This window comes from Mustela nivalis (genome assembly GCF_964662115.1).
Source record: "Mustela nivalis genome assembly, chromosome: 6".
Taxonomy (NCBI): Eukaryota; Metazoa; Chordata; class Mammalia; order Carnivora; family Mustelidae; genus Mustela; species Mustela nivalis.
Genome location: NC_139025.1, coordinates 45,841,347 through 45,862,993, shown reverse-complemented (window position 1 = coordinate 45,862,993; position 21,647 = coordinate 45,841,347). Strand labels below are relative to the sequence as shown.

At 38.5% G+C, this 21,647-nt stretch overlaps 1 long non-coding RNA gene and 1 pseudogene across 3 annotated transcripts in view; both read right to left on the bottom strand.

Moving 5' to 3' along the window:
- Positions 1-260: 260 nt before the first annotated feature.
- LOC309868178 (small ribosomal subunit protein eS6 pseudogene) lies at positions 261-1,092 on the bottom strand (annotated as a pseudogene). The gene has a single exon. The product of its transcript is annotated as a small ribosomal subunit protein eS6 pseudogene (transcript).
- Positions 1,093-4,454: 3,362 nt separating this feature from the next.
- LOC309868180 overlaps positions 4,455-21,647 on the bottom strand; it is a 55,789-nt gene continuing 38,596 nt past the window's right edge. The window contains exon 4 of one of the 2 annotated variants that reach the window (XR_014313560.1): positions 4,455-4,599. This is a non-coding gene — a long non-coding RNA (uncharacterized lncRNA). Of the gene's footprint in view, positions 4,600-15,341; positions 15,383-21,647 lie in introns of those variants that run through there. The other variant, XR_014313561.1, reaches the window with a different exon arrangement.

Here is a 21,647-nt window from a genome sequence, read left to right as displayed (position 1 = left end):
TAGAAGAGATGCCCACATCTCATTTGACCTATTGGTTTCATTTAAGTTTCATGACGATAAGGACCAGGTCTATTCAACTTTTAAATAAATTGTAATCCTTATGGATGTTGACTTCTGCAATTAGGTACTTAACACTTTTTCATAAATTTGTTGACAACATTGATGGTATCAGAGAAACAAAACCCCGATTTGCTCATCTTATTCAGTCATATCAGTAGACTATTAGTAAAACAAGGAATATATATATATATATATTTTTTTTAATGTCTGATCTTATTTATTTGTCACTCTTAGAAAATCTCATTTTTGACTGGACTCAGACTTAGAGGTAGAAGCTCTCAGAGAGGACAGCCTCCGTCTCTTGGCAATCTGTTCCTGGCGTTTTTCTTTGGCCTCCTTCATTCTCTTGGCCAAAAGTTTAGCATATTCTGCAGCCTCTTCCTTGTTTTTCTTAGTGCGCTGTTTCTTCAGAGCAATACGCCAACGTTTGTGTTGGAGGACACGTGGAGTAACAAGACGCTGTATCTTGGGCGCTTTGGTTCTAGGTTTCTTACCTTCTTTGTTTAAGGGCTTTCTCACAACATACTGGCGGACATCATCTTCTTTAGAGAGATTGAAGAGTTTGCGGATTCTGCTGGCTCTTTTGGGCCCCAGGCGTCGAGGCACAGTAGTATCAGTGAGTCCAGGAATATCCTTCTCTCCTTTCTTTACAATGACCAAGTTGAGAACACTGAGATTAGCATCCACGATGCAACCCCGAACAGGTTTGCGCTTTCTCTCTCCCGTCCTCCTTGGTCTGTAGCAGGAATGCCCCTTACTCAGCAGCAGGTGGACACGGCCATGGGTCAAGACACCCTGCTTCATGGGGAAGCCTTGTTTGTCATTGCCACCACTGATTCGGACCACATAACCCTTCCATTCTTCACCGAGGGCGTCCGCAGCAACCTCTGTGGCCATACGCTTCTCATAAAAGGTTCGAAGTTTGCGTTCATCGTCCACTTCAATGAGTTTCTGGCAGCCAGTAGCTGGGAAAGAGATGTTCAGCTTCATCCTGAAGCAGCCTAACGCCTCCGAGGCGCCACGAAAAAGAGCAACAAGGAATATATTTTAAACTTCTATTTAATTTATTTAGTTTACTGTATTAAACTTAATTAAACTTATATTTAATACAGTTTAAAATGTGTATTTAAGACACACTATATGTTTCTACTATTATTTGCTTTCAGAAGTCAGACACTATCACTTTAACTTTCCCTTGAAAATGAAAATGGAGAGAAAAATAAAGTTGTTTTTATTTCGATTATAACGTTTTAATTATGTGGGTATTATTTTACTCCAATCTGCCTCAAATTCATTTTAGGTATTTTACATCTGTATAGAAAAAGATTAAGTAAGTTCACAAAGGAAGTAAGTAATATACTCTTTCCCACCTCCATTCTAACCGTCCATTCTAGAACTCTCATAAATCTTACATACCGGTTCTTTCTCTTAGAATAGGCAACACTCACAATCCTGTACCCCTGGGGGAAATAATATATTATATGTTAATAAAAAAAATTAAAAAAAAAAAAGCATGCTAACTTACTTCATTGTATCACTTTAGTAGATCCCAAGAGGATTATGACTGAAGAGGGAAGACATTTGTAATAGTAACTGCTTATGCTATACAGTCCAATTCACAGCAGGATTTTCTTTTGAGGTAATAAAAATGCCTGTGATGGAGGGATGCCTGGGTGGCTCAATCAGTTAAGCATCTGCCTTTGGCTCAGTTCATGATCCCAGGGTCCTAGGATCAAGTCCCACATCAGGCTCCTTGCTCAGCAGGGAGCCTGCTTTTTCCCTCTGCCTGCTGCTCTCCGTAGTTGTGTTCACTCTCTCTCTCTCTCTGACGAATAAATAAAATCTTAAAAAAAAAAATGCCTGTGATGGAATAGTGGGGGATAATTAAACAATCCTTTAATCAAAGTACTTAAGACATCTTTCACAAGAGGAAAAGAAGGAGACTAATTTACTGGAATAAAATAATTCTTTGGGGCGCCTGGGTGGCTCAGTGGGTTAAAGCCGCTGCCTTCGGCTCGGGTCGTGGTCTCAGGGTCCTGGGATCGAGTCCCACATCGGGCTCTCTGCTCAGGGGGGAGCCTGCTTCTCTCTCTCTCTCTCTCTGCCTGCCTCTCCATCTACTTGTGATCTCTCTCGGTCAAGTAAATAAATAAAATCTTTAAAAAAAAATAAATAAAAAATAAAATAATTCTTTGGCTTATAAAAATTCTCATTTGGAAACATTCAACAGCTCCCTTGTCATGTTCTGAATGTGTGTCTGTCTCTCTTCTCTCTACGTAATTGTATAACCCCTTCTCCTATTTCTGAACGTCAGCTTATTCACACTTTACATCTATGGCCTTTGTCCTAAGAATAAAATAGGTAAGAATAAGAAAATGAAAACCAAGGACTTAACCTTTGTATATACACACAAAAAATTTAATTTCACTTTCTTGGAATTTTGTTCACAGCATCATAGGTTTTGAATCATGGAAGGGGTCTTCCCACTGAATAGGGCTTAGCAGAAAGACCATTGGTTTTAGACTTAGAAGACCTACATTTGAATATCAACTTACAATTTAGCAGTTGTATGAAATTCAGCCAAATCATTTAAACTCTCTGATTTCCTCATCTCTAACATGGGGATAATAATATTTGTCTAACCAGCTTCGCAGGGTTGTTACATCAAGGTATGTAGAAAAAGCTTACAACCACCACGCAGAGTACGAACTTGTTATTATTACAACCATCATTTGACATAAGAGAAAACAGACTAGTCGGAAAAGTTAAGTATTCTCTCTAAGGATGTATAGGTTGCTACTAATAGAGCAGGAACTAAAAGTTGAATTTCCAGATTTTTAGTTTGAATTCTTTTCCATTGAATGTTTCTGAGGGGCTTTTATTTCAAAACTTATAAGAATTGTGTTTTTCTCTCTCATTCTGTGTGATTGGGTTTTATTGACTAGTACATAAATATAAACTTAAATTGTGTCTTTCTACTTTACAGCTTTAGATTTTAGACTGAAGGTTAATGTCAACTCCCTGGATTCAGAGGAAAGAGAAAGTTCAGAAGCGCCATTTGCCTTTTGCAGACTGCTTGCAAGAGCTTAATTGCTCTTTCAGGAGTAGGACATGTTTTTGTATGTGGGGAATTCACCTTTATCATGGCTTCTCAGCTACAATAGGTGGTGGTAGAGGATATACAGAAGCTCATCACACAGTGTTTGATCCCAATACATCCAAAATACCCAACACAGCTTCTAATCTTAGATGGGGCCCTCCAAAGCATCTCCTTCAGGTTAATTCATTGGACTTAAACAACAAAGTGTCCTTTTTCCTCACATGAGTGAGATAATATCTTCTCTGCGTGGTGTTCTGTCCTCTATGCTTCTCACCTCTCATGTTCTAGTTAAGTGGGAGTAGAAACTAAATGGGAACAAAAGAGACCTGTAACAGAGGGAGGAGGCTGATTTATGTAGTCGTAAAGAAGAGGAAAAAAATGAAAAATGTGTTACATAGACACACAGTGGGTAGGAGTCTGCCTGAAGGTGATTTTGGCAGTACTGACAGTTTTTTTAGCTATATACTTCCTGCTGCTATTTTAGATCTTTCTTTCTCTCTTTCTTTCTTTCTTTTCAGTGCAAAAATGTGTTTTTATTAAAGCACAAGGATAGGACCCAGTACAGAAGGAGCTGCTACCATTTAAAATTTCTATCAGGTTTCCTTTTTTTTTTTTTTTTTTTTTAAAGATTTATTTGTTTATTTTAGAGAGAGAGAGAAAAAAAGAGGGGCGGGCAAAGGGAGAGAGAGATTCTCAAGCAGACTCCCTACTTTGTGTAGAGCCTTCATGGGGCTCCATCCCAGGACCCTGAGATCATGACCTGAGCTGAAATCAAGAGTCCTGCTTAATCAACTGAGCACACAGGAACACAAGATTGTTTCCTTTTTAAAGCAAACAGTTGGAGAATATCAAATGGAACTAAAGGGCTGCATTGGAGAAAGTGTAGTTTCAAACACAAACATGTATACAGTAATTTAATACATTGAATGTAGTGAAGGTTCAAGTACAGTTCCTTGAACCTGACAAAACCAAGTGATCTGGAGTCAGAAACAAATCCAGAAAAAGACATGTTTTGGGGATACCACTCCTCTCTCACACATCAACCTATGAGATCATTGTATCATGAGACATTTCAAGAAGGAATAATATTTACAGACATTTTGTAAACACCTGCAGCAGAAAAATCTTTTGTCAGATTAATGAAGGACATTGATAGACACCTAAGAATCACAAGGAGTAAGAGGCAAATGGCTCTTACTGGCTAGGGCTGCCGAAAGCCCCAGGTGTGTGTGCGTGCGTGAACGCACGTGTGTGTATAAAAATAACTTGCAGCAAAAGCACAAATTCTCTTTCCTTTACTATAGCATATGTGTGAGGTAGTGGGGGCAGCAAGGAGTGCCTTGATTTCACTGCATTGTGGTAGAAAGTTCTTGGATTTCAGAGCCACAGCAACATGGATTTATACCCAAGTTCCGCTTCGTAGGAGCTCACTATGAGGTCTGTAAAGGAAATATAAAGTATGGTTTGGGATTATCCTCAGCTGAAATATAAAACACGCAACCAAATGTGGCTTATGCAATAAAGGCATTAAAAATCACTTAAAAAGAAATCTGAAGATAAGCTACTGTAGAACCAATGAGAAGTTTACCAATGTCATCAGGGGTCCAAGCTGTATTTTTATTTATTTATTTACTTTTTTTTTTACCAACTTGAGTATATTGTTTTTCCATTATTAAACTGGTCAAATCATGGTCCCAAGATGGACACCTTACATAAAAAATAATGCCTCATATAATCATATCCAGAGCAGAAAGGCAATAGGACTCTCTCTTCAAAAAGCTCCATATTGTATATGGAAGAAAGTTCCCTGATTCACTTTCCCTGTCTCATTGGCCAGAATTGAGTTGTATCTGGTCCCACCCACCAGTGATTCAGTGTGGGAAGGGGTTGGGGCCTATTTTCTCTGCTGAGATCTGTTAGCAGCTAACTCTGTCTGCTACAGAGTTATCTACCTTACAGGGCAGTAGAAAGCATTAGAGAGAATATGTGTAAAGTTGTTAGCGCTTTGTCCATCTCAGACACCTATTAAATGATCATTATTATTGCAACTGTTTTTAAACTATTAGTACTTTTTCTACAACCTGTTATTTTCCTAAAGAACATTTGAATGTACATAGTTGTAATCAGTATATAGGATTCTAGACACTGCTTTTATTTATTTTATCAAAGTTGGGGGTATGGCCAGTGATCAAATCCTTGCCAGTGGAATGAAGGCATATGTGATGTACTTCACTTCTGAAACTGATCCAAGAAACCTCTGAAATCTCCTCCTCTCTTTTTTCCTGGATGCATAGGCCCTAGTTGACCTTGTGGTAAAGATGGGAAACACTGCAATTGCCCTGGATCCTGAATGGATGTGTGGAGCCGAACCTCTCCTTCCCTCTCACCCTCTACTGCTTGGAACTGACCTGAATAAGAAACATATTCCAAAATGTCAAGCTAGTATGGATTTTGGAATTGTTAGAGCTGTTGTTACCACAATGAATATAGAAATTGTTATCTCGAAATGGTAGCTACTGCAATGAATAAGGCATTAATCTACTTTTATTTATATTTGCTCTCTGGAGCATAACCTTTCAGAATCAAAGAATGAGGGGCGCCTGGGTGGCTCAGTGGGTTAAACTGCTGCCTTCGGCTCAGGTCATGATCTCAGGGTCCTGGGATTGAGTCCCGCATCGGGCTCTCTGCTCAGCAGGGAGCCTGCTTCCCTCTCTCTCTCTCTGCCTGCCTCTCCATCTACTTGTGATTTCTCTCTGTCAAATAAATAAATAAAATCTTAAAAAAAAAAAAGAATCAAAGAATGATGGCGACGATGAAAAAGAACTTATTTCAATGAAAAGCATCAAAACAGTGGAGATAAAAAATTAATATGCATCCAGGAAGAAAATAAAACCACAAATCCAAATTGCTTAGAATGATCCATAATTAATGTTAATATAAATCAATTAATAAAAAGCATTTGCCATAGGGATTTCTAAGCAACGCATATATTTAACCATTTAAGTTCAAGGCTATCAATTAAGTAATGAGTTAATAAATTATGTTTGAATCCTGCTGGAGGGTTTCTTATTTAAAACATCACAGTGTTGCATGGCTGGGGCACATTGTAGCCATGTGGGCAACCGATACAAGATATACAACTCCTTTTAGTAACTGGTCTGTATCTCCAGACTTAATGCCCTGAAGCCATAGTTTAAACATATTCTAGCAGAATAGATTGCTTTAATAGAGAACGCTGGGTAATTGGGAGTGTTTGGGAGACCAGTTTGATTCTGGGTCTATTAGGCAACTCCGAACTTGGTGGAAAAATAGTGGCAGAGACTAATCCATTGATTTTTGTTCCCGGGAGGCATACCATGGAGGGATGGCTAGGGAAACTCAGGTTGTTAGGAAACTCATTTTGGGAGGGGGTTGCCTGAATCTCTTGGTGTATAATTAATTAATCAGACTCAACAGCTCTGAGCCTGCCAGGTAATTGCCAACCATTCAATGAGGAACAATAGATTAAGATATAACTCCATGTCTGACTCCATAGTAAGCACCATTATGATGATGATTTTTTAAAATATTTTATTTATTTTTCAGAGAGAGAGAGAGAGAGAGAGAGAGAGAGAGAACACAAGCAGGGGGAGTGGCAGGCAGAGGAAGAAGCAGACTCCCCACTGAGCAAGGAGCCAGATGTAGGACTTGATCCCAGGACTCTAGAATCATGACCTGAGCCGAAGGTAGATGCTTAACCAACAGAGCCACCCAAGCATCCCACCGTTATGATGGTTATTGTGATAACCAGGCCACTGGACTTTTCCAGTTACTTTGACTTTCAGCTTCTGGTAGCTGGGAGCCAAACCTGAGTTTAAGTTCTGTTCCCTGCTAGGCAGGTCTGGTGGGCCCTGCCTTGGTCTCAATAAGAACTGAGAAGGTAGCTGGAAAAGTTGTGGGAAGAGCACCACACACTTGAATTTGATGCAGGAACAGTGTTCTCAAGGACACGAACTGCAGCTGTATTTGTTTTGTGAAAAACATCTGATACAACTTAACTCTTGTTCACTAAGGTGCTAGTTAAAAATATTGTTATATTGAATGAAATAACATTTGATAGTTGAAAAGAATGAGGTAGATCTATGTGTACTGACATTGGAACATCTCTAGGATGTGGTCTTAAGTAAAATAAATTTTAAGCAATGTTTTAAAATAACATCATTATTAATGGAAAAAAATTGGATATAAGGAAGAAAACCAATTCAGGCAACTTTGCCCAATTTAATAATTTAAAGTCTTTTTTCTTTCTTTTCTTTTTCTGGATAAATGACTCATCTTTCAAATTTCCTCTCTTTTCCCTTCTCTTCCCCACTGGGGTGACTATGTACATAGAAGAACTTGCCAGGTCCCAGTGGTAAGGAGGGACAGTGATTCTTGTGTCCACATGGTGCCCATGGATTGCTCTTTAGTCCTCAATGGTTTATGTACAGAAAATGCCACTTATATTTCTGGCCACTGCACATCCTAACACACCTATAGCCCAACTCAGCAGCTGGAACTCATCCTCTCTTTTTTCTGCTTGCACAGGGCCCTATGTTCCTTGCTGCTGTGTTGAGTGCTGATGTCTGGCAGTGACTCTTAATTGGTCCCAAGTCAGGCATATCCACCCTTCTGCTCCAAGTTACAGCATTACCTGGCCCTATTAAGACAACTACCATAGGCTTGCCTGTGTGCACCATTCACTTTTCAAAAGTAAATGAAAATTTTTGAAATTCTGGGTAGCTTCCATATCACATGGCAGCAGAGGGAGACCCTGAATCCAGAATTTCTTTTAGTTTAACCATACTAATCTATGATGGGGATTTCCTTTCACAGTACTATTATTAGAAGTGGAGAAAAGTCCCTCATATCCTGCCCTCACATTCTTTCTTAAGGTAATGCATCTCTTTCTCTAGGATTTTTACTAGGAGGGAAGTGGTTTTCACACATACTGTTACCACCTATTCTTCCTACAGTCCTACCTTTTAAAAAAAATTAACATATAATATATTACTAATTTCAGGGGTGCAGGTCTGTGATTTCCCTCCTAGCCCTCTCCCCTCCAGCAACCCTCAGTTTGTTTCCTGTGATTAAAAGTCTCTTATGGTTTGTCTCCCTCTTTGGTTTCATCTTGTTTCATTTTTCCCTCCCTTTCCCTATGATCCTCTGTCTTGTTTCTCAAATTCCTCATATCAGGGAGATCATAGGATAATTGTCTTTCTCTGTCTTCTCTCTGTCTTCTCTCTGTCTTTCTCTGACTGACTTACTTTGCTTAGCATAATACCTTCTAGTTCCATCCACATCATTGCAAATGGCAAGATTCCAGGTTTTTAATGACTGTATAGTATTCCATTACACACACACACACACACACACCCCATATCTTCTTTATGCATTCATCTATTGATGGACATCTAGGTTCTTTCCACAGTTTGGCTATTGTGGACATTCTACAGCCATATCTTTCTCTTTTCAGAGTCATTTGGCAAGAAGGGACAGGCTTTCTATTTCCTCTATATGTGTTTTAGTAAAGCATGTAATAAGGTCATGATCTAAGGCACCAAGTTCAAATCTTGGCATACTAAAGGAGACTAAAAACTTTTTTTCTTAAGACTAAAAATTTTTTTTAAATTATTTTCTTTGTCAACAGTAAAGCCTGGCTTTGATACTATTGTATCAATTTGAAGGGGATGTGATTGTCAAAATACACTCTTATTTTGTATACCAGTGAGACTGTGACACAATGCCCTGCTGATAGTTCTGTGGAAGACCCGAACTGATCATACCAGCCTTGTATTTCAGTGAAACATCTTTTTATCTACACCAAGGGATTTGGGATTCTCTGGCCTTTAATCCTAATGCTTGGCAAGTGATGAGAAATAATTTCACATGTATGTCAATAAAATAATGTAACCTAGTTTCAGTGACATGTCAACATCTTACTTTTGTAGGGCTATTGCAGCACTTTGTTGTTGTTTTACAACAAAATAAAAATTGCAGTCATTCATCCAACTACAAGGTTTTGCTTCCCTTATATCAAATTTATATCTCATTGTATTGTTTTTTTCCATTCTGTATATGCAATACATTTTTTTAACCCAATGACATATCATAGTATAATATTTTTGAAGACTATTTAAATTGTAATTATGCTCAACCAGGGAAAAGATGATTAAGTTTGAGTGGCAAAGAGATCATGAGTTGAATCTTGAGGTGCTCTCCATTGTGGATCAGAAGCAGAGACTAGACTGAGGCAGAGACCTGACTTGGTGAGCAGCAGAAGCCCACCTTCCTTCAGAAGGAAAAAAGAGGAAAGAGGAAAACCATGGGCATTCACATGGTAACTGCCTGAGCCACTCTCACTTTCTGTCTTTCTTTAAGAGTCAGCCCCAATGTCGTGTCCTCAACAAAACTCTTCTGACCCACTAGAGATTAGGTTAGATCTTCTATTAAGTTCTATTATAGCACTTAATATAGCTAAAAAATGGCTTGTTTAACTATATACATTCTTATTAGAAAGGAAACTCTATGAGGGTCAGTCCTGCTCACCATTTGATCACTTTGCCTACCACAGTAACTGGAATGTAGTAGGCATTGAGTATTAATGTGGTGGAAGGAAGGAAGGTGGAAAGGAAGGAAGAGAAAAGAAAATATTGAAATTGCTGAAGGTGCCAATAAATAGTTGATTGGAGCTGGAGAATATAGAATAAAACTTTTCAGATTCTCTGTCTTGAGGTTTTTGGATGCTGACTCTGTCCAGATGAGGAATTAGAATCCCTCACACTTGCTAATGATATATCTGTACTGGGACAGTTGGGCTCATCCCTATGACCTATTAGTGTGTCTAGACATCTTTTTTGTTGGGATGGGGGATTAGGAAAGGCAGCCTTGGCTTTGGCAGAAGTCTGCTTAAACACGCTTTCTCCCACCAGGAAGGGTAGATTGTTGGTGCTTTGCTTATCAGTCTAAAGAGATAGTCTAAATAGATAAAAGCACATGCAAAAATTGTTTATATAGTCTTATACTTTCTGCTTATCAAATCAGTTAATAAGAATACTGCAGAAATTTTTATATAATTATGGTAAGCAGAATGACCCTCTAAAGATGTTCATGTCTTAATCTCCAGAAAGTGTGACTATGTTACCGTTCGTGGAAAAAGGGACTTTGCAGATGTAATTAAGATTAAGAATCTTGAGGTGGGAGATTATTTTGAATTATCCAGGTGGGTCCAATCTAATCACATGGTTCTTAAAAGACAAGACCTTCCATGACTATGGAAAAATGGTCAGAGAGATGGAACATTGCTGGCTTTACAGATGAAAAAAAGTGGCCGTGAGCTAAGGATTGCAGACAGTTTCTAAAAGCTAGAGAAGACAATGACAGTGTTATTCTCCAGAGCCTCCAGAAAGGAATGTATTTTTGACATCTGGATTTTAACTCAGTGAATCCTTTGCTGGACTTCTAACCTAAGATAACCTTAGATCCCTAAGATAATACATTTGTATTATTTAAGTCATTAAATTTGCAGTAATTTGTCATACATAGTAGCAATAGAATACAAAAATAATAATGATCTAGGGGCGCCTGGATGGCTCAGTGGGTTAAAGCCTCTGCCTTCAGCTCAGGTCATGATCCCAAGGTCCTGGGATCGAGCCCCACATTGGGCTCTCTGCTCAGCAGGGAGACTGCTTCCCTTCCTCTCTTTGCTGGCCTCTCTGCCTAGTTGTGATTTCTGTCTGTCAAATAGATAAATAAAATCTTTAAAAAATAATAATGATCTATACTTAATAATTTTATGCTAAGGTACTCATAGATGTTTCAACAATGTTGTATCTGCTGTGTTTCTCACTAAGATTCTGCCAGGGTGACTCAAATGCTGACCCTGAGACTTGGTATATTCCAGATGATCATGCAATTTACCCCAAAGTGTGACCCCTCATCAGTGGGAAATAGGAATGAATAGATTAAAACCTCAAATTCCTGTCTTCTGTTGAGAAATTTAAAGTGTGTTTCACATGCTTAGAGCCCTAGAGGAACGAGACCCTATTGCCCACAGCAGTAACACTTCTCTATTTTGCCTATTCCCTCCCTTGAGTGTTACATGGAATTAGGCAGAAATGAGCCAAACTTGGGAAGTCATGGCAGAAGCAAGGAGAAGCACACATCAGACCACTGCCGTCTAAAGCCTCAGTGTCTCCTGGTCTAGGGAGAATCACAGATAACTTTAGGGGAGAGGCTTTTCTGAGTAATCCTGGGGGTGGCAATGCATTTGGTCACCCGGTAGTGCTTGACCAAGGTCTTCAGCCACAGTAAGCCTGAACAATATTAGCAGGTTCATGCTTTGACCTCTTCCTATGAACAGGCTGGAGTCCTGAGGGAGCTCTAATCCTTACTCACATACTCTGGGAGTCAACTAGCAGGAAAAAAGAGAAAGAGCCTCCCTGGCAGAGTAGACAGTATATGAACACTGGTGTGGGGCCTATAGTGGTTGGGAAAGTGGGTTCTGGATGAGAAGTGGAAAATGAAGCTAGAAAATCCACACTGATAATATTTGTAACTGAGCACCTAAATACGTAGAGTACGCAGTAACAGACCTAAAGGGAGAAACTGGCTTAATACAATACTAGTCGGGGATTTTAACATTCCACTTGCATCAATGGATGGATCCTTCAGACAGAAAATTAACAAGAAAACAGTGGCTTTGAATAGCAATTTAGACCAGATGGATCTAACATATATAAGCAGAACATTCCATTCAAAAACAGCAGAATGCACATTCTTTTCAAATACTCATGGAACACTCTCCAGTGTAGTTCACATGTTAGGCCACATCACAAATCTCAATAAGCTTAAGAAGACTGACATTATATCAAGCATATCACCACAATAGCATGAGACTAGAACTTAATTGCAAGAAAAAAAAATCTGGAAAGATCATAAACACATGGAGGCTAATTAAAAAATGGGCAGAAGACCTGAATAGACACTGTTTTTTTTTCCAAGAAGACATACAGATGGCTAACAGATGCATGAAAAGATGCTCAACATCACCAGTCACCAGGGAAATACAAACCCAAACCACAAGTTATCACCTCAGGCCATTCGGAATGGCTAGTAACCAAAAGACAAGAAATAACAAGTGTTGGTCAGGATGTGGAAAAAGGATACCCTCTTATACTGTTGGTGGGGATGTAGATTGGTATAGCCACAGTGGAAAACAGCATGGAATTTTCTCAAAACATTAAAAATAAAAAGTATCATACCATCCCATAATACCATCCCATAATTCCCCTTCTGTCGGTTTACCCAGAAAATGAGAACACTAATTCAAAATGATATACACACCCCTATGTTAGCACAGCATTATTTACAATAGCCAAGATATGGAAGCAACTTAAGTGTCTATCCATAGATGAAAGGTATCTAGATAAATAGGTAGGTAGATAGATAGATAGATAGATAGATACATACATACATACATACCATGGAATATTACTCAGCCATAAAAAAGAACGAGGTCTTGCCATGAGACAACATAGATGGACCTAGAGGGTATTCTACAGAGTGAAATAAGTCGAATCCATGTTATATGTTTGAAATATAACATTGTGCATTAATTATACTTCAATAAAAATACAAAAAAAGAAAGGGCCTATATCTCCGTATCATATTGAATATCACATTGAATATTATTATTAAAAACAAAAAATAGGCAAAAAATATTTCTAACAACTATAGTTTATTGAGTATTTACTATGCGTAGGCACTGGGCCACGGGCTTTGAAGGTGATTGCCATTTGTTCTTCTAACCACACTACTGGTCATTTGCTTTTTGTTCGTAATCCCTTCCCTCCCTTCCCCTGGCTCCACATAGTATCGAAGGAGATTACAATTCCCAGGTTTCATTGCCAACTGGCAGCCAGTCAGATTGTTCAAAAGAAGACCCTGGTGAGGGAGGGGAAAGGAGGGACAGGGAAATCAGGATATTTCTCTGTCTCACCATATCTGATCATTGACTACAGCTGCATCTCCTCTCTGGCCCCAGCTCTATCTTCTAGCTTGCTCCCCTGTTCGGTGTGACGGTCAGGCACTCCAGGGTGAGGTGGGATCCTATGCTCCAGTATATGGTCCTCCACTCCCAGGAGTGCTAGTTGCTTTCCATTGTTGCCAACCTCTGGGTTGCCTTACCATTCCCTGCTTGACCGCAGCCCTTCCCTCACCTGTTTATTCCGAGTGCCTCATTACTTTTCCTCTCGTTCAAAATAGTAGAGTGGTTTCTGTCTTCCCTCGATTGCCACAAGCTCCAAGGGAGGCAGGCACTACTGAGAATCCATTTGAGGACTGAGGCAGCTGAGGCTTGGGAGAAAGTAAAGCGACAGGCTTCAAGTCTCACTGCTAGTGAGTGGGGCAGTGCGAGCTGTGCCAGCTGGGAAATGGCCTTGGATCCCAGGAATTGGGCTTGATTACACAAGAAGTGGAGATCAGCAAAGGCTGTACTCAGAAGAATGACATAAGCAGAACTGTCTTTTAGAGAAGGCACTGGAAGCATGTCTTCCATCTCTAACATGGTTGCTTATCAAAAAAAACTACCCAGTTTCCACCCAGATCTAAGTTGCAAAAAGGCACGACAGACCTTGATTGATATTGTCTATATGTTCTGATTCTCTTCATTGTATGCTGTATTTTTCTGCAGGTTTACTAAGAATCATTTTACTAATAAAAAGTCTTCTGTGCATCAACTCCAACTATCACTACCTGACCAGTTGAAGTCTTTTTGTTAACAGTTTTCAAGTCTCTGTGGGTTCTGTGATAATCTGTAAATACTTCTTTCCTTGAGGTTCTTTGGGCCAAAGAGTGTGCCAAATATACAAAATGAATGTATAAGACAGAAATTATTCATGAGAATGTACAATTTACTCTACACATTTACAAAAATAAATGAGGCAAAACTTAACGTTTTAATACTGACTTATGCCCTCCAGGTATGCCTGGGTTACCAATTAATTTAATTATTAAAGATTAAGCTGTATTTGCCAATCTTAGTGTATTTTCCTGTGGAAACATTATTTTTTTAATATGTTCAAGTTCGGCTGGTGAAAAATGTCTTTTTCTGCTATAAAGTCCCTACATATTAACATTCCATAGTTCTTTATTAATTTGGATAAAAACTAGGCTCAGGTATGAGCATCATAGACTATCTTTACAATTCTAGCACTTTCTTTTGTGTCCCTCACCTCTTTTCTAGCTTTCTACCTTTCTAAACTGGCATAGGATTGTACAAAATGCAGGTACTGATTAATGGTAAAAATTGTAAAAAAATAAGTAATCTATAATCTCTTACTGTTAACATGAAATTTTACTTCTGCAATTTATTTTTTTATGGAAGGGTCTTGTCATTCCATGAAAAGGTGCATGTATGATGATTAAGAACATGGATTCTGGAGGCTAGCTGTGAATCCAGACTACCTACTTACTAAAAATTTGTGCTTTGACTTGGTATAAATCACTTAACTTCTCTATGCCTCAGTTCCACTGTATGTAAAATGGAAAATAATATCTACATCATAGGGTTATTATGAACATGAAATGAGTTTAACAGTTTTGAAACATTGAGAGTTGTGCCCAGCACAATCAACATTAGTTATTATTATAAACTATTATGTGAGTCAGTCCATGGTTTGGCATGGAAAATTTTTATTCCCACCATATATGGTAGGAGCATTACTATATTTGTGGGAGGAGTAAAGACAATACATTTCCCAACCCTTAACTGGTAATATTAAACTATTTAAGCTTCATTGTAGTGAATTCCAGTGTCAATCATTCTTCCTGCAATCGGTTGCTCTTGTGTTCTATGTCCTTGGTGATTGTTAATGTCACAAAGGCAAGTCTTCAAATTTGGAGTAAAAGAGAGGATGAGGAAGGGGTCAGACACAGTACTGTGGCAGTTGAGGAAGGGCTGCTGGGGGCCTCCTGTGGGATATTTGCTCCAGGGCTGATTTTCTGGCGGTCCTCTTCCCTCCCTCCCAATGGCTTCAGAGACAGGGCTGCCTGTTTCCATCCGCTCTGGCTCTACCTACTACTCCTCATCAGGGTTTCTTTGTGGCAGGCGAATACGAAACACAATACAGTTGACAGGTTCTTTGTATTCCAGTGAGGCAGGCACATATTCACTTTCGGAATTTCTAAATTTAGGAATACTTCCTGATAATAGAGGAAAAGCACGAGTTAAAGTAGAACTTCTGTCTCCCCTCTTGCTCTCTCTCTCCTGTCTGGGATCCCCTCCTCACTTCATGGCTACTGTAGCTGCTCTAAGTTCTGTCCTTTGGCTCCTTACACAGCAAGATGGCAGGTTTTCTGTTGGAGTTTTACCCATCCCACAATTGGTGCCTCTTCTTTAGCTAGAAATTGTAAAAATGAAAAACTCACTCGGTACAAGTCCCTTCTTCCCAAGGGCTGACTCTCCTTCAGAATGTGCCTACTTTTGGTCACTCTTTTGGTGTCTACAGATAGTTGTTTTTATAATTTATCTAGAGTTTAGAGTCATTATTTCTGAAATGGTTGGTATGATAGAAATTTACGTGTCCTTTAACAGACATGTTGGGGGTATAGCTCATTTGACTGCATTAACAGACATGTAACCCCTGTATATGATCTAAAATTAACATTCATGGAGTCCTTTATTTCATTTACTATATTTTTTCAGTTGTAGAATTTCTTAGTTTTTTAAAAAATAGTTGTATTTATCTGTTAAAATTCTCCTTCATGTGTTTTGATTACTATAAAGTAATTATAAAGTATGATACTTCCCTTCTCTAGGTTCATTATAGGTCTGCTTTTTTTTTTTTAATGAAATCACAAATTCACCATCAATTAAATATTTAAGAACAGACATAAAAAAGAAGATAAATTCATTTCTTGATTCCATTCATCTTGCTACCTACAGCCCCATTTCTTTGTTTCTCTTTGCCACAGTGTCTTAGAAAGAATTGTTTATTCTTAACTTTTCCCTAATTATCTTCATCCATTTTTTCTCTCAACCTCAGTCTGAGCCATCCTTCTTTCTGTGCTCTCCACAAAACCTCTTTTTATATGCCCTTCGTGGCCTCCACATTGCTAAATACAATGGTTAGTTGTTAGTCCTAATCTTTTTGACCTTTTGGTTGATTATTTACTTCTGCTTGATATATTTCCTCACTTGGCTACCAGAACACTGCTCACTCACTGGTTGCTCCTTTTCTTTCCCTTTTATTGCTTTTCTTAGTCTATCTTTCTTTTCTTTCTCTCTCTCTTTCTTCCTTCCTTCCTTGCTTTCTTCTCTCCTTCCTTCCTTCTTTCCTCCCTCCTCCTTCTCTCTCTTCTTTTCTTCCCTTCCTTCCTTACTCCCTTCCTCCATCTCACCCTTTCTTCCTCCTTCCTCTTCTCTCTTCCTTTTCTTTCCTTCCTTCCTTCCTTCCTTTTCTCCCTTCCTCCCAGCTTTTCTGTCTTGGATTGACCCACCGCTAAATTCTTCCTCTTCTCTTCTTTAGCTCACTCACTCCCTGTGTGGCCTCCACCTGCCTCATAGTTTTAAATTCCACCTATATATTATAATTCTAAAAATTATATCTCCAGCCTTGATCTTTCTTTCAAATTCTGGCCTTCTATATACAACTCGCTACTTGGTATCTATATATGTGAGATTACATATACTCGGTGATGAGTAACCCAAGGGGGTGTTCAGAATTGGGGTTTTATATATTTAACATAGTAGGAGGAGGGAAAAGGGGAGAAAAGGTTCCTATGGGAAGAGCAAATAGATTCCTTTAGGAACGACAAATGGGTTTTAGGAGAACAAATGAGAGAAAAGAAAGTTTGTGATGTGATGTTTGTTTATGCAGGTGCCAGTGGTCTTTCTGTCTTCTTCATGACCCTGAAACTCTCCTGGAAAGATTTATGGTAGGTTCACTCTTGGTCTTTCTCCTGGGAATAGATCTATCCTGAAAAGGGAATTTATAACAGTCTTGTTTCTCAAAAGTTTTTGCTTTTAGTCAAATAACTAAAGCTCCAAGAAGGCTTCTTTCTGCATTTGTTGAATCTCAAATGTTTTTTTAATCTTAAAATAATCTTTATATACTTCTGGGAGGATGAGTGAGTCCCCACAAAATCTTTACTCAACTACTCAAACTCTCAGATGCTAGTTTTGGAAACTGAAAATTTAGAAAACATCCCCAAATGTTACACTACTCTCTCAGCTTTCCTCCTCTCTTGGATTTTGATTTTATAATCCTCTCTACCTAGAGAAATCTCCAATGCCTTTCAGTGGATTTTTAAAAAAGATTTTTATTTATTCATTTGACAGAGAGAGATCACAAGCAGGCAGAGAGGCAGGCAGAGAGAGAAGTGGGGAAACAGGCTCCCCACCGAGCAGAGAGCCCAGTGTGGGACTTGATCCCAGGACGCTGAGATCATGATGTGAGATGAAGACAGAGGCTTAACCCACTGAGCCACCTAGGCGTCCCATTTTCAGTGGATTTCTTAAAAAAAAAAAAGATTTTATTTTTTATTTTATTTATTTATTTGAGAGACAGAGAAAGAGGGAGCATGAGCTGAGAGAGGCAGAAGCAGACTCCCTGCTGAGCAGGGAGTTCGATGCAGGACTTTGAGATCATGACCTGAGCTCACGTGAGATCATGACCTGAGATCATGACCTGAGCTCACTTGAGCCAAAAGCAGACGCTTAACTGACTAAGCCACCTAGGTGCCCCAGCCTTTCAGTGGATTAAAAACAAACAAAACAAAACAAAACAAAACAACATTTCAGGGCACTGGGTGGCTCAGTTAAGCATCCAACTCCTGATTTCAACTCAGGTCACAATCTCAGGGTTGTAAGATCGATCCCCATGTTGGGCTCCACACTGTGCATGGAGCCTGTTTAAGATTCTGTCTTTCCCTCTCCTTCTGTCCCTCTGTGTGCCCCCTCTTTCTCTCTCAAAACAAACAAACAAACAAACAAACAAAAAACAAAACCAAAACAAAACAAAAACACTTTCGTCTAACTTTTCTAGTCTTTTTAGAAGGAGGGTTGGTTTAAAATGGCCTACTCTGTCATTGCAAGAAGTAAAACAGTTTTAAGTATTGTTTGAAGGACTGAAAAAAAAAAGTGTAAGTAAGCAAGAGCTCCCAGTCCCGCTGTGCCTCTTTATATTTACAGTTCTTAGCAATCCCTCAAAGTCCACAACCTCTGATGGTTGAATATATTGTTTGTGTTCCAACCTCTGTTAGTTCCAGGCTCTATCAGTTGGAGGTAGTATAAGTATGTCCTCCATTTTCTGCAGGAACTTATAATCAACCTCTGAGTGTAGGGTTACAGGACAAGCGATAGGACTTGTGAAACAACTTCGTAGCCCTTGCTGCGGATGAACAAGCCAGTCAGGCAATAGACTGTGGGAGGTTATCAAACGCTTCTCTTGACCATTTCACAAGACAAACCTTACTCCACCTATGCCTCTGCTTTCCTCTCACTCCTCTGTTGAACTCTGGTGTCTACAAGGCTTTGGATGCTTAATATATTTGAGCTTTATACAATCCTTTAACTTGACCATTATCATAAAATAAACAATGAATTCTGGTACACTGAAAAGAAATTTAAAAAATAAAAAATAAAAAATAATTCTTTCTTCCTACATGTGGACCACATATCATGGAGATATTTTGTATATATCATTTTGGAAGTTATTAGTGTTTGTCATAAGAAGGTCTATTTTATGATTTATTCCATTTGTTATTTTTGAGTATGTACTGGAAGCTGATGGCTTTGAAAAACTTACCTTTCTCATACAACTGCACTTTTAAAATGACATTTGCCCAGGGAAATGATTTCCATTTTAATTACTCTGAAGACTTCTCTATTGATATCATCAGCTAAATTGTTAAAAATTAAGTAGACAATATAATTATCTACGTAGATATGACATTTTTCAACAGATTTTTTTAGTCTGTATCAGGTCTGCTTTCTTTTCTACACATTACAGATAATTTCAGATTTCAAAGTTATCTAACAATTTTTTAAAATTTTATTTTTATTTATTTGACAGACAGAGATCACAAGTAGGCAGAGAGGCAGGCAGAGAGAGAGAGGAGGAAGCAGGCTCCCTGCTGAGCAGAGAGCCCGATGTGGGACTTCATCCCAGGACCCTGGGATCATGACCTGAGCCTAAGGCAGAGGCTTTTACCCACTGAGCCACCCAGGTGCCCCTTATCTAACAATTTCTAAATGTTGAATAACTTATGTTATAACATAGTCCCTTGAAGGAAAATGGGAAGTTTTCCAGTACATTACACAAAATCTTTATTTCAATAGAAAAAAATGACAACTAATATTTATTGCTGGCCATGTTCCACTTCTTGCCTTTGGTTATACTTTTGGTTTTGACTCATTCCTTGTGAGTTGAAGGAATCCTCTAGGACGTAGAATGATCCCGGGCATGTGTTGCTTGTAAATATTCCTTTGGTTTAATGATATGCTTCAAATAAGGTAATGTCTTAAATGTGTTCTGCTTACTAATGGCCTTTCATTTTTTTAAGTTTATGATGAATACTTTAAATTTACCATTGTTTTATATGTTTTACCTACATTATCCTATTTTATTTGAATTATTATTTATTTTATTTTGTAAAGGAAGAAACAGATTTATAGATAAGTGTGTTGTTTAAAAAAGGTAAGAGGTCATAACTGGGAAATAGTGGAAGAGGGGCTAAAGCCTAGATATTTTAATCTCTGAAGCCTTAATATCTATGTTATGCAACAATTTCTTAAAAATAGAACTTCACCTTTGTGTTTTACTATCACCAGCATTAATGCACACATATGCATGTGCACACATGCACAAACACACGCAAAGTTGCAAGAAACAGTAAGGGAATTGTAAGTAAAACACAGATCCATATTGGTAGTATTACAACATCAAAGAGGAGAAGAGAACTGACAAAAAGATTGAGAATACACCTACAATTTCAGAGAGTCCAAAACCAGATGAAGATTTCAGCAAGATTAGTATTAACTACAATGTAGTAGATTTAAGAGTTACATGAATATCTCAATAAAGCTGGAAAGAACTGAAGTAGTTGCTATAGAAAGGTATATATAATATATAGTAATGCTCAAAAACTGTTCAGAGCTTGAAAGCATAATAAAGGAATAAAAGTGTCATTGAAAGCTGTAAAGAGTATAATTCATTCAGAACAAAGATTAAGTTATAATATATGTGTAAAGGAATAGCAAATCACAACTAAGGTGTACAAAGATAATGCAAAAAAGAAATTGATATATTCATATAACAACCCTTTAGTGAGTACTTACAACTAAGTACTAGGTACTTGAGATACCTCAGTGAACAAAACAGCTAAGGCTGTTTACCTGTGGAGCATACATTCTTCAGAGAGAAGACAGTTGATAAACAATTTAAAAATATGTATATTAAATATTAGGTGATAATAAGTGATCTGGGGAAAAGGGTCATGATAAGGAAAATAGATTATCCTTGGGATAGGGGTGAAGCTGATATTTTATACAGGGTGGTCAGGAAAGCCTTTGTTGATAATGTGATCTTTGAACAGAAACCTGAAGGAAGTGAGGGATCAAGCCATGTGGACATTGAGAGAAGAACATTTTAGCTGAAGAGATTATGAAGTACAAAGCTTGTGAGGTGGGAGCATGTTGAACATGAAGGGGAAGTTAGTTCTGAAGGTTGCGGGGATAATTACAGGAAGAAAGATGAGGGAGATTCTAGAGATATATCATGTAGGGTTTTGAGGTCATTATAAGGCTTTTACTATGATGATGATGGTTTGCCTTTGAAGGGTTTTGAGCAGAGGAATATCACAATCTGATTTATGCTTTAACAGGGTCATTTTAGCAGCTACCATGAGGATCCACAGTAGAGGGCAAAAGAGGAAGCAGGGAGGTCATCTAAAGAGACTATTTAAAACTTCAAGAAGACAGCTATTTGGGAGGGATGGAAATGGTGGAAAGAGTGATAAGTGGTGGAATTTCAGAAATGCTTGGTAATAGATTGCATGTGGAGTATGAAAGCAAGAGAAGGTCAAAGATTATTCCAAGTTTTTTTTTTTTTTAGATTTATGTTTATTTATTTGAAAGAGAAAAAGAGAGAGGGGACATGTGCACAAATGTGGGGAGGGGCAGAGGGAGAGAATCTTCAAGCAGACTCCCCACTGCGTGGGGAGCCCTTCATGGGGCTTGACCTCACAACCCATGAGTTCATGACCTTAGCTGAAACCAAGAGTCAGATGCTCAACCAACTGAGTCACCCAGGTGCCTCAATTATTCCAAGTTTTTTAACTAGCTCAAATGAATGAACAGATTTTCCATTTATTGAGATGAGGGAGACAATGGAAAGAACAGGTTTAGGAGTTGGATACCTATCCCCCTCTGCAAGATGGAAATTCAAGGTTAAATCAGAGATTGAGA